Source organism: Sinocyclocheilus grahami, unplaced genomic scaffold, assembly GCF_001515645.1.
Source record: "Sinocyclocheilus grahami isolate Dianchi unplaced genomic scaffold, SAMN03320097.WGS_v1.1 scaffold612.1, whole genome shotgun sequence".
In the NCBI taxonomy this organism is placed as follows: domain Eukaryota; kingdom Metazoa; phylum Chordata; class Actinopteri; order Cypriniformes; family Cyprinidae; genus Sinocyclocheilus; species Sinocyclocheilus grahami.
In genome coordinates, this window is record NW_015505791.1 from 52,216 (window position 1) to 69,329 (window position 17,114).

At 37.1% G+C, this 17,114-nt stretch overlaps 1 pseudogene; it reads left to right on the forward strand.

Annotated features, from left to right (window-relative positions):
* The first annotated feature begins 12,251 nt into the window (after positions 1 to 12,251).
* The window catches only part of LOC107557619 (uncharacterized), an 18,121-nt pseudogene continuing 13,258 nt past the window's right edge, over positions 12,252 to 17,114 (forward strand).

Here is a 17,114-nt window from a genome sequence, read left to right on the forward strand (position 1 = left end):
TGTTAAAAAGATTAAATCATGAGGCAGGCTTCTGCGATGCTGCCTTAGACTGGTTTGAGTCTTTCAAATAGGAGTATATCTGTAGAAATTTGAGAATTTTCATCATCCCCTGTGCCAATCACCTGTGGGGTGCCACAGGGTTCGATTCTGGGTCCAGTTTTATTTTCTCTTTACATGCTTCCATTGCACTCGATCTTTGAGCATCATAAGATCTCCTATCACATCTATGCAGATGATACCCAGCTCTATTTACCATTAGATTCTGGTAGTGATTCTGTTTTTTTCTCTGCTAGCACATCTAAAGGATATTAAAGAATGGATGGATACGAATTTTCTTCAGTTGAACGGAAATAAGACAGAGGTTATCCTGTTTGGCTCCAAATCCGCAGATTGACAAATACAGTGCTTTCGGCATCTCCAGTCAAACAATCACTCGTTAAAAATCTGGGGGTCATCTTTGATTCCATCCTGAAGTTTGACAAACAAATTAATTCAGTGGTCAGGGCCAGCTTTTTCCAGCTAAAGCGACTTCGAAAGTTAAAGCCTCTTCTTACTTTTAAGGATCTGGAGACCATTATTCACACTTTTATCTCCTCAAGGCTTGATTACTGCAACGCCTTGTATGCTGGAATCAGTCAGCCATCACTCTCATGATTGCAGATAGTCCAAAATGTTGCAGCTCGTTTCCTGACTGGGACAAAAAAGAGGGAACATATTTCACCTTTACAGGCCTCTCTCCGTTGGCTCCCTGTGAAACAAAGAATTGATTTTAAGGTTTTAACTTACGTGTTTAAAGTAACACTTTACTTGCCCCTATTTATATATCATAACTTTTAAGTTTTTATTCTCCTCAGAGATCACTTAGATCTTCAGTCCAGCTGTTATTAAATGTCCCGAAATCTCGTTTGAAAACAAAAGGCGACAGGTCTTTTTCAGTCTATGCTCCAAAACTTTGGAACACACTACACTTAACTATTAGAGCTTCTCCTACATTAAGCCTCTTTAAAGCATCAATTAAAAACTATGTTTTTTCTTAGGCTTACTCATAACTTTTTGTTTTATTTTGTTTGCATCTCTTAAATGCTAGGGGTTGTAGTTTTTTGGGATGTACCAGGTTATGACTATTTTTTGACCATTATAAATTTTTGTTTTTATTATCCTTTTAAGTTTTCGGATTGAATACTTTTTGGTTCTGTTTTATTTGTGTGTATTTTGCTTTGCTTGTGAAGCACTTTGGTCAACATTCGTGTTGTTTTAAGGTGCTATATAAATAAATTTTGACCTTGACCTTGATAGAGTGACTCATCAACATTTAAATTTTTATCCTAAAATAAAGAAAACTAGAATAATCTTTAATTCTTGGCTTTCTACGTGATCTATTCATCTATGGCAGAGTTCTTATATCTAAAGCAGAGGGATTGTCCCGTTGTGTTTACCCTGCTTTATTTGTTAGTGACAAAATTGCTGATGATATAAATAAAATGTTACTGAATTTTATTTGGAAGAATAAATCCCATAAAATTAGGAAATCCATTTTGTCTAACAGGCGTTCTGAGGGTGGATTGCAAGTTTCAAAGAATGAATTAGTTCACTTAGAATTAGTTGGTGAAAAAAATGTCTCTATAGTAATAATTCAATTTGGGACTATATCTCCAATCAGGGCCGTGCACAGGGGGGTTGCCCTCATCGGCTGAGGTGCCCCTCTCTAGTCACCAATCCCCCATCACCCCAGCTCAAAGCATTCTGTTCCCCCTCCGCTAAAGATCTGCTGATTCCGCTGATCCACCCCCTTTGTATGGTGTGCCAAAGAAATTAATACCTGTCTTCCAATCATTGTATAACAATTCCAGCTGCTGCATCAAGACAGATACAGGCCACACTGACTTCTTTGCCATTGAGACCAGTGTCAGACAAGGATGTATCTTGTTGCCATTCTTATTCATAGTGGCCCTAGATTTTGTCGTGAGGAAGGCTATGGCAAGACCAAACGCAGGCATTGATTGGGATGGACAGAACCGCCTCACTGATCTTGATTTTGCAGACGATATAGCTCTGCTCGCTGAAAACCGTTACCATTTACAGGAAATAACATAAAGCTTGCATACAGAAGCAGCGAAGGTTGGATTACGCATTAGTACCGAAAAATCCAAAGTCATGCATATCGGCGCTCAAGCTGACATGCCAAGGATTAAGGTTGATGGAAGCGACATTGAAGAGGTTAGTAGGTTTACGTACCTTGGCAGCACTATATTGGACGAGATGGAGATGCAGAGATAGACGTCAAATGCCAGATTGGCAAGGCATTTCAACAAATGTGCAAGATCTGGTCATCTACGTCAATCTCACTTAACATCAAGCTTTGCTTGTATACATCTATCATCCTTCCGATGGCAACTTATGCAGCAGAAACGTGGAAGGCATCAGCTAGTATTTCTCACAAGGTAGACGTCTTCCATCAGCGCTGCATGCCTGCGAAGAATACTACATATTCGAGATTACTACTACATTACTGATGAGGAAGTTCTGCAACTCTGCAACAAGCTAAGTCTTAGTATAATGATTACATACCACCGCCTGTGGCTGGCTGGACACATTATATAGATGGAAAGCTGGAAAGCACCAAAGAAGGCACTCCAGTGGGTTCCACCTGGAGGACGACGATGCAGGGGTCGACCACGACGGACCTGGCACCGAACCTTCATCAATGACCTCAGTTCCCTAAACATCACATGGGAAGAAGCCAAAGATCTGGCACATGATCGCATTCGCTGGAGAGCTCTCGTCACCCACACTTCTTAGTGTGGGTGGAGAAGAAGACGACCCCCTTAGTGCCCCTTTTTTGGTTTGGGCCACTGCCCCTCAAAATGTCTGTGCACGGCCCTGATCTTAACCTACTTTAAGTATTATTCATTCAGTCATTTTTTCACCACTGCAATCTGTAGAAGTAATCTATAACAATTTCAACTAAAATGAATTTCATCATGTTTAATTTATTTGACACATAATTTTGTACTGTAGTGTCAGGTGACACACAGCAGCCACTGTATAACTGATATAGGCTTATTAATTTTTTATTTTAATTCGAAATATTCCCAAAATATATCATGAAATATCTTGATTCTCAAATATGTGTAAGTAAATGCATTTTGCACCTTTATAGATGATGTTAGTTGATCTATAACGGGCGATGGGCAAAGTAGCCTAATAGTGTAATTAATAACTTTGCATAAAAATCATCTTTTTACTTACGTACCAGATATGGGTGTTATCATTAAATATTTTTAATATGAATGACTTTGTATTTAATGTGAATTTAATAAAAACATTGCAAGTTACTAATTAGCCTATAACACTTTTATTGTACAAAAAGAGAGCAAAGAACCTTTACATTAATCAAAGAACATTTTCACTTCAGTCCAGCTAGTTCAAGCACTCTCAAAACTCCCATAATAATCACTGAAGTTGTTTACAAGTGAACGCAGATTTGTATTTAGCATTGAAAACATTTTTTAATACACATCTAGTAAATAGTATAACCTAACCTTAACAGAAAACTTTATGCAATATATTTTTATTTATATTTATTTATATTTAATAAACGTATGTATGTACAGTATGTACCTACACATAGGAGCCTGATAAAAAGGCAAAAATATCCTACTGGAAGATTTGTTGATGGAAATGTCAAAAAAATGTCTGGAACATGCTACTTGTTAGGTTTATTGTTTATTCTTACCTGTTTGGCACCATTTGGTTCCATTTTACTTTTTTGAGTTGTTGAAATGTGATGTTTTTTGTTAGAAATAAATGATAACTCTGTCTCCTACTTTGTCTTTTCCTTACAGCATGGTCAGATTTGTCTGTAAGCATATTTTGGCATCGTTGTATAGTCTCACCCAACACAAATGTTTTTTCTTTAATTCTACACTTTTAACTTGTGATAAAATCTAATACTTAAGAGGTTAAATTCATTACAACAACAGTTGATTGATTTCAGCCTATATGCAGCCATTGAGTAGGTATACAGCCATATAGTGGCTATTGATGTTTTGATATTTTTATGCCATCATATGTCACCAGATGTCACCACAATTTTAGGTTTTGAATGTCTGAACTTACTGGAATGATTTTTTTTACTGACATATAAGAAATATTACAGTTTTTTTCAATTGCTAACATCCCTTTGTACAATCTATAATCATATTTACAAAACTCTAAACACAATTAACACAACATCCGTTTTTTTTTTACAAATGCTTAAACGACGCCTGTGGCTGGCTGGACACATTATATAGATGGAAAGCAGCCGCATTCCAAAGAAGGCACTCCAGTGGGTTCCACCTGGAGGACGACGATGCAGGGGTCGACCACGACGGACCTGGCACCGAACCTTCATCAATGACCTCAGTTCCCTAAACATCACATGGGAAGAAGCCAAAGATCTGGCACATGATCGCATTCGCTGGAGAGCTCTCGTCACCCACACTTCTTAGTGTGGGTGGAGAAGAAGACGACCCCCTTAGTGCCCCTTTTTTGGTTTGGGCCACTGCCCCTCAAAATGTCTGTGCACGGCCCTGATCTTAACCTACTTTAAGTATTATTCATTCAGTCATTTTTTCACCACTGCAATCTGTAGAAGTAATCTATAACAATTTCAACTAAAATGAATTTCATCATGTTTAATTTATTTGACACATAATTTTGTACTGTAGTGTCAGGTGACACACAGCAGCCACTGTATAACTGATATAGGCTTATTAATTTTTTATTTTAATTCGAAATATTCCCAAAATATATCATGAAATATCTTGATTCTCAAATATGTGTAAGTAAATGCATTTTGCACCTTTATAGATGATGTTAGTTGATCTATAACGGGCGATGGGCAAAGTAGCCTAATAGTGTAATTAATAACTTTGCATAAAAATCATCTTTTTACTTACGTACCAGATATGGGTGTTATCATTAAATATTTTTAATATGAATGACTTTGTATTTAATGTGAATTTAATAAAAACATTGCAAGTTACTAATTAGCCTATAACACTTTTATTGTACAAAAAGAGAGCAAAGAACCTTTACATTAATCAAAGAACATTTTCACTTCAGTCCAGCTAGTTCAAGCACTCTCAAAACTCCCATAATAATCACTGAAGTTGTTTACAAGTGAACGCAGAATTGTATTTAGCATTGAAAACATTTTTTAATACACATCTAGTAAATAGTATAACCTAACCTTAACAGAAAACTTTATGCAATATATTTTTATTTATATGTATTTATATTTAATAAACGTATGTATGTACAGTATGTACCTACACATAGGAGCCTGATAAAAAGGCAAAAATATCCTACTGGAAGATTTGTTGATGGAAATGTCAAAAAAATGTCTGGAACATGCTACTTGTTAGGTTTATTGTTTATTCTTACCTGTTTGGCACCATTTGGTTCCATTTTACTTTTTTGAGTTGTTGAAATGTGATGTTTTTTGTTAGAAATAAATGATAACTCTGTCTCCTACTTTGTCTTTTCCTTACAGCATGGTCAGATTTGTCTGTAAGCATATTTTGGCATCGTTGTATAGTCTCACCCAACACAAATGTTTTTTCTTTAATTCTACACTTTTAACTTGTGATAAAATCTAATACTTAAGAGGTTAAATTCATTACAACAACAGTTTATTGATTTCAGCCTATATGCAGCCATTGAGTAGGTATACAGCCATATAGTGGCTATTGATGTTTTGATATTTTTATGCCATCATATGTCACCAGATGTCACCACAATTTTAGGTTTTGAATGTCTGAACTTACTGGAATGATTTTTTTTACTGACATATAAGAAATATTACAGTTTTTTTCAATTGCTAACATCCCTTTGTACAATCTATAATCACATTTATAAAACTCTAAACACAATTAACACAACATCCGTTTTTTTTTTACAAATGCTTAAACGAAGCATGACAGAAATTAAGACCTAATGTTCCAAACGTTAAATATAGTGTAAAGCCTCTACTTCTGCAACAAAAGCAGCTTAAAAGAGCTGCTAAGAATGATGAATTAATACTAATAATTGAGAAATAGCTGATTCCAATCTTACAGTAATGAATAATTCCAAGTCTTTCCATACATGGCCATGCACAATAAAAAGGCACTCTCTGGATTGGTTTTGTTCAAAACAATACAGAACAACACAGAGAAGCATAAAAAGAAAGAAAATGTTTGGAGGAGGGAGAGTTGGACGAGGGAGAGGAGTAGTTGGACCAGGACTGTCTGGTTTGGTTCAGCTTGATCAGACATCAAGAGACCACAGCGGACAGCCAAGACTGCTGAGAGGAATATTTGTGCCCCCCTGCCCAACCTCCAAGATCTTTACATCTCCAGAGTGAGGAAAAGGGCTGAGAAAATCACTTTGGACCCCACGCACCCTGCCCGCTCTCTCTTTGAGCTGTTGCCTTCTGGTCAGCGATACCAACCACCAGAGCAGCCGGGCACAAGAACAGTTTCTTAACGCAGGCTATATTCAGCCTGAATAATGACAAAACATTCAGAACAATACATTGCCCATCATAAATGACACATTTATACAGAGAAAACCAAAAATTGTTCATTTGTGAATTGCACACTCGTAAATAACATATCTGTACATTCATTTAAAATTTTGTTTTAATCACTGACAGCAATTTAATTTAGCCAGTAAAGCTTTATTGCTGCAATTCGGTCACTTTTCTTTTACACTCCATACTGATGATCCTTCACTATGCTGTACACATGCTATCTAAAATGAATCCACTCACACACACACAAAAGTGACCTTGCTGGCTGAATTATTATTATTATTATTATTATTGTTGTTATATTTTTTAATAGATCTGATCATGATAAGTAATGCAGTTTTTGTAATGCCATTAATTGTTAGCATTTTGACAGTCTATGCACTATAATTGACTACATGTTCCTGTTGGATAGAAAACCAGTGCTAATGTTTTGACCGAATGACTCGATTTTGAATCGGCCTTGCTGTGTGTTGATAGAGTTAGTACACACTCTTAAAAATAAAGGTGCTTTACGATGCCATAGAAGAACCTTTTTGTCTAAATGGTTCCATAAAGAACCTTAAACATCTGAAGAACCTTTCTGTTTCTTTGTGGCGAAAGAAGGTTCTTCAGATTATAAAAAGGTAAGAAAGAGATGCTTCTTTAAAGAACCTTTGACTGAATGCTTCTTTGTGGAACCAAAAATGGTTCTATGGCATCGCTTGAAGAACCTTTTGAAGCACCTTTATTTTTAAGAGTGTATGAAGAAAAAGGTATTCGGCATTTTGAAACATAGAGTTTGTATTTATTTAACAAAATGTGGTTTTGGCCAGAAAATTTACTATTTGGCTAACTGTGGGATTTAGGTGTGTTGCTGTGTTAAGAGTTTAGAAAAAGTACTTTAAGTATTGGTAAACGCTTGATTAAATAAATAAATAATAATAAAAAAAAATTACAAAAAAAACTGCATGAATTGAGGGTTTTTAATGAACAGTTGAAGTAGGCACGGGCAAACAATCTTTCAGTTGGCTTTATATTATATGTGTGTGTGGTTTATATGGCATTGACGCACACAATATAACTATATTCCCATTAGGAGCTGATATTTGACTCCTTAAAGTGATTTACAGGGGCTTTTTTTTTACCTCTGTAATGGCATTTTTCTATTTTTATTACAAGTATGTCATCTTATATTTCAAATTCAAAAATGTATAAACACATAAAATGTCTAATTAAAACAATAGAATAAGAACAAGTAGAAAAGGACGTTAGTAATTTGGTAGTTTGTTTTTGTATTTCTGTCGGTAATGATTTGCGCTTGGTCTTCTAAAAGTGCCAACAACTTGTACAAAATACTCACGTTCTTAGTATTACAAGTATGTCATCTTTTATTTCAAATTCAAAAATGTATAAACATAAAATGTCTAATTAAAACAATAGAATAAGAACAAGTAGAAAAGGACGTTAGTAATTTGGTAGTTTGTTTTTGTATTTCTGTCGGTAATGATTTGCGCTTGGTCTTCTAAAAGTGCCAACAACTTGTACAAAATACTCACGTTCTTAGAATTAGAATGTCTGATCAAATTATTGTTCCTGATCAGATCTAATAAAAATAACACCAATTTGCTGGCACGCTTTGTAGATGAAAAAGAAAACAAAATAGAAAAGAAAAGAAAAGAAAAGGCAGAGAGAAAGAAAGAGCGAAGGGCTAAAGGCAGTAAAACATCGCAAACACGGATTCAAAACTCCAGCAGGTAAATAATCAGAATATTTAGCAGTTTGTCACACTTTAATTCTTGTAATTAAGTATATTTCCCATTATAATCACTTGTCACTTCCTGTTTGTTGCTGCCGTGTGGTTTGAGTTTGAGCTCCGTCAAGTTAATTCTTTGTCGTCTAATTTTTTATCTTAAAACCTGATCAGATCTAATAAAAATAACACCAATTTGCTGGCACGCTTTGTAGATGAAAAAGAAAACAAAATAGAATGCCTTCACACAAAAAAGAAAAGAAAAAAGGCAGAGAGAAAGAAAGAGCGAAGGGCTAAAGGCAGTAAAACATCGCAAACACGGATTCAAAACTCCAGCAAGTAAATAATCAGAATATTTAGCAGTTTGTCACACTTTAATTCTTGTAATTAAGTATATTTCCCATTATAATCACTTGTCTTAGTTGATAACTAGTAATCTATAACACATCATATTTATAATATTTTATTAAAACCATATTAATAGTAGGCCTATACATTAAAAAGGTCATATAAATGAGTTGTTTATTATTATATGATATAGTTGTATGCTGTATAATGTCTAATACTTCCACTGAAGATGAGGCATCATCTTAATTTAATTAATTTATCTTAATTGCGAATCATAAAAGATAAGGTTATCAAGATACTTCAGGACATAGTACCAAATAAAAAAAGGTTTTGCTGTAAAAGGAACAGGTAAAAATCAATATGTGAAACAGTAAATAGTTTCAGTTATTATCAGTTATTCTTTATTATGTGTTCTATTAAAACATCTACAATAATATCTGAAATTAGTACAGAGCGTGCGGTGTTCTATTTTAATTAACAACTGGATAATTTGTATTAACAAGCTCCCACCCCCTTAGTGCCGCCTCTTTTGCTTTGGGCCACTGCCCTGCTCTAGTCATTTAAACTTGTTATGTACACAAACAAAACGTTTAGCATCCTGTCTCTGGAAAAAAATCAGCAGTGATTGATTAGCATATATTCATTTATTGTAGAGCTTCTTACTCCGTGAAGCAAAAGTGTCTGAAATATCACAACATACAGTATAAGAGCGCGCGGTTTATCTGTCGATCAGATGCATGTCACAGTAGCGTTCGTTACTATAGCAACAGCAGACTCACGAGGCATTATTGTGATAAACATCAAACAATCTTTGTAAGAAAAACAACTTTTGTTATGTCGAGATCACGAGAAAGCAAGAAAGAAAAATAATCATAATCTGTAATGATCAGCTGTTCCGTTCATCGCCTGAAGAAACGAGAACATTTGAAATAAGGAACTTGAGCGCGCAAACGACGCGATGTGTGAACGGCCCCTTAATGAGAAAAGAAGAGACTCTATAACATCTCACTGTTACTGATTCATCATGCAGCTCAAAGCATTATGGGTAGAATCTCTCGTCAGTCTATTCTGATTCATCAACACAGTTTCACTGATGATCCTCTATATAAGAAAAAACCCAGATAGAGCGGCTGAGTGAATGTGGTCTGGACTGTGTGGATGAGGCTCATTGTGTCAGAGACGCTGTAGAAGGACAGAGTTCCTGCACTGTGATCCACAAACACTCCTATTCTACTGCTGATGGACTTCACAGAGAGTTCAGTCTCTACATTATTGTGACTGAATGAGTATCCAGAGTATTTGGAGCAACATAAACTCCAGGACTGATCATTACATCCAAATAAGCAATCCCTCCTCTCAACTTCTCCCTTCCTACGGATATTCTTATATGACACTGCTACATCCACAATACCATTTTCACTCCGCTCAACCTCCCAGTAAGAGCGTCCACACACTCTCGTTCTACACAACACCTGCTCCCAGTAATCAAATCTGCACTCATCACCCTCTCCCTTTCTGCTGATGCTCTTATATGACACTGATATAAACACACCTTTATCTCCACTCCACTCAATCTCCCAGTAACAGCGTCCACACACACTCTCTCTACACAACACCTGTGACCACTCATCAAATCTGTCTGGATGATCAGGATACGACTGGACTTTGTCAGTGTAAGTAATCACTCTGTTTCTCTCAGACAGACGGAGGTATTTATTCACTGTGTTCAGATCCAGAGTGAGCTGATGGGAATCTGATGGAGATAAAACACATCAGAATCAGGAATTATGAATCTGTTTGATCTTTTCATGTAGCTGAACTCTTCATGTTCAGTGTATCATCAGTGTCTCAGTACAGATGACCAGATATCTGTGCAAATCATAATTTACTAGGGCTGCCCCATGCTCTGCTGATGGATCAGGACTGATCGTTGTTTGTTTAACGTGTGTGTGTCCTTGCAAATGTAAGTTTACATTAATATACATTGTTAGGAAATGTGTATGTGTAGACTTGTGTATGTTATAATGTTGGTTTACCTCAATATTTATGCACGTTCTGAGAGTTCAATTCATCGATCTGTACAAATACACGATTAAGATCTACGTTTACTGCAAATACGTATATCAGTGATGCTGATATGGATCTCTAGGAGATTTGTATTATCATATTAGTATTTACAGTTGGAGCATGTTGTTTACATGATGTATAACGAGTAATCCTATTTGATTGCGTTAAGCATGGTATCACGTTGTATCATCTGTTCTATTACTGGTGTAATTACGCTTTGTAATGTTCAATTCCCATTCCAGTGTTGCTTTAATTATTGTAATATATTTACAAGCATTGCATGTTGTTTGGAAAGTTTATTTTATTTATTCATTGCTATTCCTTTATTTCAGAAACCACACACACCTACATGTAACAAACTGATTGGGGAATAAATCACCGCTTGACGCCTGAAACTGTCGTGGATCTTTGCCTATCAACCTTCTGACCGAGGTTGAGGACTAGATGTTGAAAAGCCAGTGCATCTACGCGCATAGATTTTAACAAAGATATTTACTTTTTAGACACTATATCGCCTGTTCTTGCTCTATTTCAACCATAAAAATAATTCCAAACACAGCCACAGTGCTGTTTTGCGTATCTGAGTAACATGATGTGTTTCGTTCCTGAATTAATCAACCATTTAAATGATTCGGTTTAATCTCACTTATTAACAGTGACTTGCTGCCACCTGCTGGCAGTTTTAATTTAACATTTAAAGCAATTATCATGAATTATATGGTTAATTAATATAAACGCATTGCATGTTGTTTGGAAAGTTTATTTTATTTATTCATTGCTATTCCTTTATTTCAGAAACCACACACACCTACATGTAACAAACTGATTGGGGAATAAATCACCGCTTGACACCTGAAACTGTCATGGATCTTTGCCTATCAACCTTCTGACCGAGGTTGAAGACTAGATGTTGAAAAGCCAGTGCATCTACGCGCATAGATTTTAACAAAGATATTTACTTTTTAGACACTATATCGCCTGTTCTTGCTCTATTTCAACCATAAAAATAATTCCAAACACAGCCACAGTGCTGTTTTGCGTATCTGAGTAACATGATGTGTTTCGTTCCTGAATTAATCAACCATTTAAATGATTCGGTTTAATCTCACTTATTAACAGTGACTTGCTGCCACCTGCTGGCAGTTTTAATTTAACATTTAAAGCAATTATCATGAATTATATGGTTAATTAATATAAACATGTGATTAGTCGACTAATCATCTATCACTTTTTTCACTTCCGGGGCGCAACGCTGTTCGTGCGACTCGTGACTCAGGCTCTATGTTTTGTTTGTTTGTTTTGTCTCAAGTGCTTCTAACTTTTTATTTAAAAAAAAAAGTTTGTCTTTTAAATGATGATGGATATTTGGACAATTCTAGGCCTCTTGGTGTTTGTTTTGCAACCAGTTTTGGCTTTGTGGATTATGCCGACTGGAGCATGTTCATTAGCCATGGAAAACTTGGCATATTCGCGGGAATTTTTGCTGGACTTGTGTCCGCATGTTGTTTTGCAATCTAGGGATTCAGCGCTTTTGAAAGATGTCCCACAATGTCTTCTGGTCAGCCGCGGCTTGAAGAGGTCCAAAGGGAAACGGAGGAAAAGGGGATCGAGAGGAGGAATACGTAAAATGCTCTGGAGAAGAGGCTGTAGGCTGCCTTTACCTGCCATCATTTTATCGAACGTCAGATCTCTGAGGAATAAATTTGACGAGCTGTCTGCACTAATCAGATATGATGAGGATTATCATCGCACAAGCCTTTTTTGTTTTACCGAGACTTGGCTCTCTCAGGAAACAGTGGACTTCCATCTAGATGGTTTTACTTTGATTCGGTTTGATCGAGATATATTTAAAACTCAGAAAGCTGTTGGTGGAGGGCTTTGCATGGCTGTAAATAATAGATGGGCGACGAACTTAACGTTGAGGGAAACCAGTTGTTCAAAACATTATGAAATCATGGTAGTGTCCTTTCAACCACATTATCTTCCAAGAGAATTTACCCAAATTACTGTGATATTGGTGTATGTTCTGGGACCTGAGTTCATGCTCGCTGCTGAAAGCATTGCTGACACGTTTAACAACATTGCAAACAGAGTTGGAGATCAGCCGGTGTTTCTACTTGGAGAGTTTAATCGATGTGATGTTACTAAATTTTTGCCGAATCTGGAACAATATGTCACATCTGCCACTAGACTGGATAAAACACTGGATCTGTGCGATGGAAATATACCTGGTGCTTACACCTCTAAGGTATGTCCCCCTCTGGGTCGATCTGATCATAATGCTGTTCTTCTTTTGCCTCGGTACAGGCAAAAACTAAAGAATGAGAAAGTGCAAACCAGGTCTATTCAGGTATGGGACTTTGATTCCATTGAAACACTGAAAGGTTGTTTCGAAGTTACAGATTGGAATGTGTTTTTAAAGGACTGTGGAAATTATGTTGATATGTTGAATGCTGCCATATCTGGATATGTGGATTTTTGTGTACACAGTGTTATTCCTCTGAAACATGTAAAATGTTACCCTAATAACAAACCTTGGGTTACGAAGGATTTTAAACACTCTTTGAATCTTAAAAAAATAGCTTTTTTTAAATGGAGATAAACATGCTGTTAAACTCCTGCAAATAGAATTGAAGCAAAAAAAACTAAGGAGGCTAAACTGCAGTATAAACGGAAGGTTGAGGGAAAGTTTAAAATGGGCAATGTGCGGATGGCCTGAAAAGGCCTAAATAGTATGATGGGGAGGAATCAGAAGCAACATAATATTCAGTGTTCTGATTCTGCCTGTTTTGCTACTGAATTGAATCAGTTTTATGCTTGTTTTAATACGAATTCTAACGAGAAATGGATTCCCTTAGGGCAGGGGTGCCCAAACTCGGTCCTAGAGGGCCGGTGTCCTGCATAGTTTAGCTCCAACTTGCGTCAACACACCTACCTTTAAGTTTCTAGTATGCCTAGTAAGAGCTTGATTAGCTGCTTCAGGTGTGTTTGATTAGGGTTGGAGCTAAACTCTGCAGGACACCGGCCCTCCAGGACCGAGTTTGGACACCCCTGCCTTAGGGCATCCGGTATTTCCCCCTTTAATAATAATAGAGGAAAAGACCGTGGAAAAGGTTTTATTACGAGTTAAACCCAAAAAGACAACAGGGCCTGATGGAATAAAGGGGAAGGTGCTGAGGGAATGTGCAACACAGCTGAAGGGAGTGTTGACACAGCTTTTTCAGCTGTCGTTTGATTGTAGTGTTGTACCTCAGGCCTCGAAGGAGAGTACCATTATTCCACTGCCAAAAAAGGCACATGCTAAGGACCTCATAGACTATAGACCAGTGGCTTTAACATCTGTGCTTTGTAAGTGCTTGGAGAGAGTGGTTTGTCAGCAACTCTCCCAAGCAATGATTGGGAAATTGGATCCTTTGCAATTTGCTTACAGAGTTGGGCGTGGAGTTGAAGATGCCACACTCACTCTGATGGATAAGGTTGGAAAATACTTGGATGCAGCAGATTGTTGCGTTAGGATTTGTTTTATGGATTTTTCTTCCGGTTTTAATACTGTGAACATAAACATTCTTTTGAGGAGGTTGGAGGAGCTGCAGGTGCACCAAACTTTTATCTTATGGATTAAGTTTTTTACGGGATCGCCCACAGCACGTATTAGTAAATGGGGGAAAAAAAAAAATCGGAGAATGTGGTTTTAAACACTGGCCTTCCTCAGGGGTGTGTTTTATCAGCAATTCTATTTTATCTTTATATAAATGAAATGACCTGTGATACTGACAATTTGACGCTTATAAAATATGCAGATGATATAGCACTGGTGGGACGTGAAAAGGATTTTCAGTCATTAGATACTTACCTTAGTTTTGTTAATCTTATTACGTCTTGGACAAAGGAGAGTTCTCTTCAGCTTAACATTAGTAAAACTAAAGAAATGTGCTGTGGGGTTAACAACATACGAGCACTCTGTGAACCTTTGTTAGTTAATGGAGAGGAAGTTGAACAGGTGGGATCTTTTAAATACTTAGGCATTGAGATTGACTCCCAATTTTCATTCGATAAGCATTCAGATAATGTTTTTAAAAAGGCTGATCAACGTCTAGGCTTATTGAGAAAACTGAGGAGTTTTAACATTGAAAAGGATATTTTGATTGTTGTATATAAATCACTTATCAAATCTGTTCTTACTTTTAGTATTGTGCCTTGGTTTAACGCTCTCTCTGTTAAAAGTAAACTTAAGGATTATAAATGTGGCGAGTAAAATAATTGGTGAGAGACAAACATCTCTCACTGATATTTACACTATGGCACTAAAAAGGAAAGCCTCTGTTATTGTGGGAGACTCTTCTCATCTTTTGTACAGTTCTTTTCAACTACTTCCAACCGGAAGATGGTACAAAGTGCCTTTGCTGAAAAGGGCCAAGTATAAGAAAGCGTTTATTCCAACTGCCATTGGTATTTTAACTAGGATCTTAAAATGATGTCGTCTGTTGTTGTGAGGATTACTTATGCTGTTTGTGTGTTGAGCCTTTTGTCTGAAGACAAATTTCTACCCCATTGGGGATAGACAATAAAGCTTTTGAAATTCGCTTCAAATATATGACTATTAGTCGATCAGAAAAATATTTAGTCGAGGGCAGCCCTATCATTTACATCATCAGTTATAAAACTCTTCTTTCTCCTTCTACAGGATGAACATGAACACACTCAGTGAGTTTTTCTGCTTGTTTTCTTACTGACTTACATTGTAGGAAGTCGTTCCTGGTTCTGGGAACAATGTTGGTGAATGTGACTGTGGAAATCAACAGACATGAACAGCGTGATTCTCATGATTCTGCATCCATTCCTAACACATTTCTAATATGATGTTCTCCATGATATGAGATGATGATGGACTGGTTTCTGAGAGCAGATGAATCTGCAGGACTTTACCTCTGTCTGAGATCTTCTTGAGCTCCTCTTTGCAGAAATCCTCCAGTTTGTCTCTCAGCTGATGGACAGATTCTCTCAGGACATCAGAAGAGACGAGAGAACTGAAGGAGTCATCCTTTACGTCTGTAGATTCAGGAGGTGCTGAGAGAGACTGGAAACTCTACAGAAAACAGAAATCAAAACTCATCAGCTCCACACTTCACCCAATAACCTGCACCAACATCAGATTTGTGCGGCTCTTGTTGACTCGACTGATCTTTAGTAACTCACCTTAATCCAGCACTTTCACAGCATCAGCTTCATTCTTCTCATATTCATTATATCACATTAGAGCTACAGATTCTAGTATTTGACACTTACACTCTGTGTGAACTTTCTGGGAAATAGTTTGGATGATAAAACATCTGCTAAGAACATAAATGTGCATCTAACAGCTCAAGCACATCAATGGAGTCTCATTGTAGGATTGAGTAGATTTGCTCAGGAAAAGCAGCTTAAAGGCTATGATTAGATAGACCATTATTTATAACTTTAGAGGGGTTAGAGACACTGAAACTTCACAAGGATCCTTAAGACACTCTCATGTTTGGTTTCAATATGCTGAAGCAATGCTAATATACAGCCTTACTTCATGTTTGGGGTCTTCACGGTCAAATTCATGAATGTGTTACAGGCAAATAAAAATCACTTTTATCAGGTTTGAGGATCATCTGATCCAATTTTGATGAACGTTACTCAGAATCAGTACTATTAAGTTCACTGATTTCACCATGATGTAATAAATCAGAAGGAAAAATAAGTTAAAAAGCTGAAATGTTAATGAACTGTTGGTGGCGCTAGTGGTGTTTGACAGCTAAATATATCTTCCAGAAGAAAGAGCTGAGAGAAATGATTCCTAAGAGATTTCCAGAGCTGAAAGCCTTTTGTCTCTTTCAGAAGAAGATGATCAGATGAGAGTCTGACTGATGATTATATAATAAAACACTAATGAACTGTTTCTCTGTGAGTCTCTGTCACAGCAGGATCTGCTCAAGTCCACTATGATCCTGTTCTTCTAGATCTCTGTTACCTGCAGGAACTGGATGTGATCCTGTGTGTGTGAAAGCTGCTCCAGCTCAGCGTCTCTCCTCCTCAGATCATTGATCTCCTGCTCCAGTTGCTCCAGCCGTCCTTCAGCTCGACTCACTGCAGTCTTTTCCTGATCTCTGATCAGCCGTATCAGCTCAGAGCGGCTTCTCTCAATGGAGCGGATGAGCTCAGTAAAGATCCTCTCACTGTCCTCCACTGCTGTCTGTGCAGAGCGCTGTTAGGACACACAGTGATTCAGGCTTCAGTGAGTCTGAACTGAGACGGAGACAAACTTCTCTTCTTCTCCAGACTCACCTTATGAGACTCCACAGCCGCTCTCAGCTGCTGAAGATCTTGCTCTCTCTGCTGGATTCTCTGCTGGAGCATCTTCTGCATCTCCTTCAGCTGCTTCTGCAG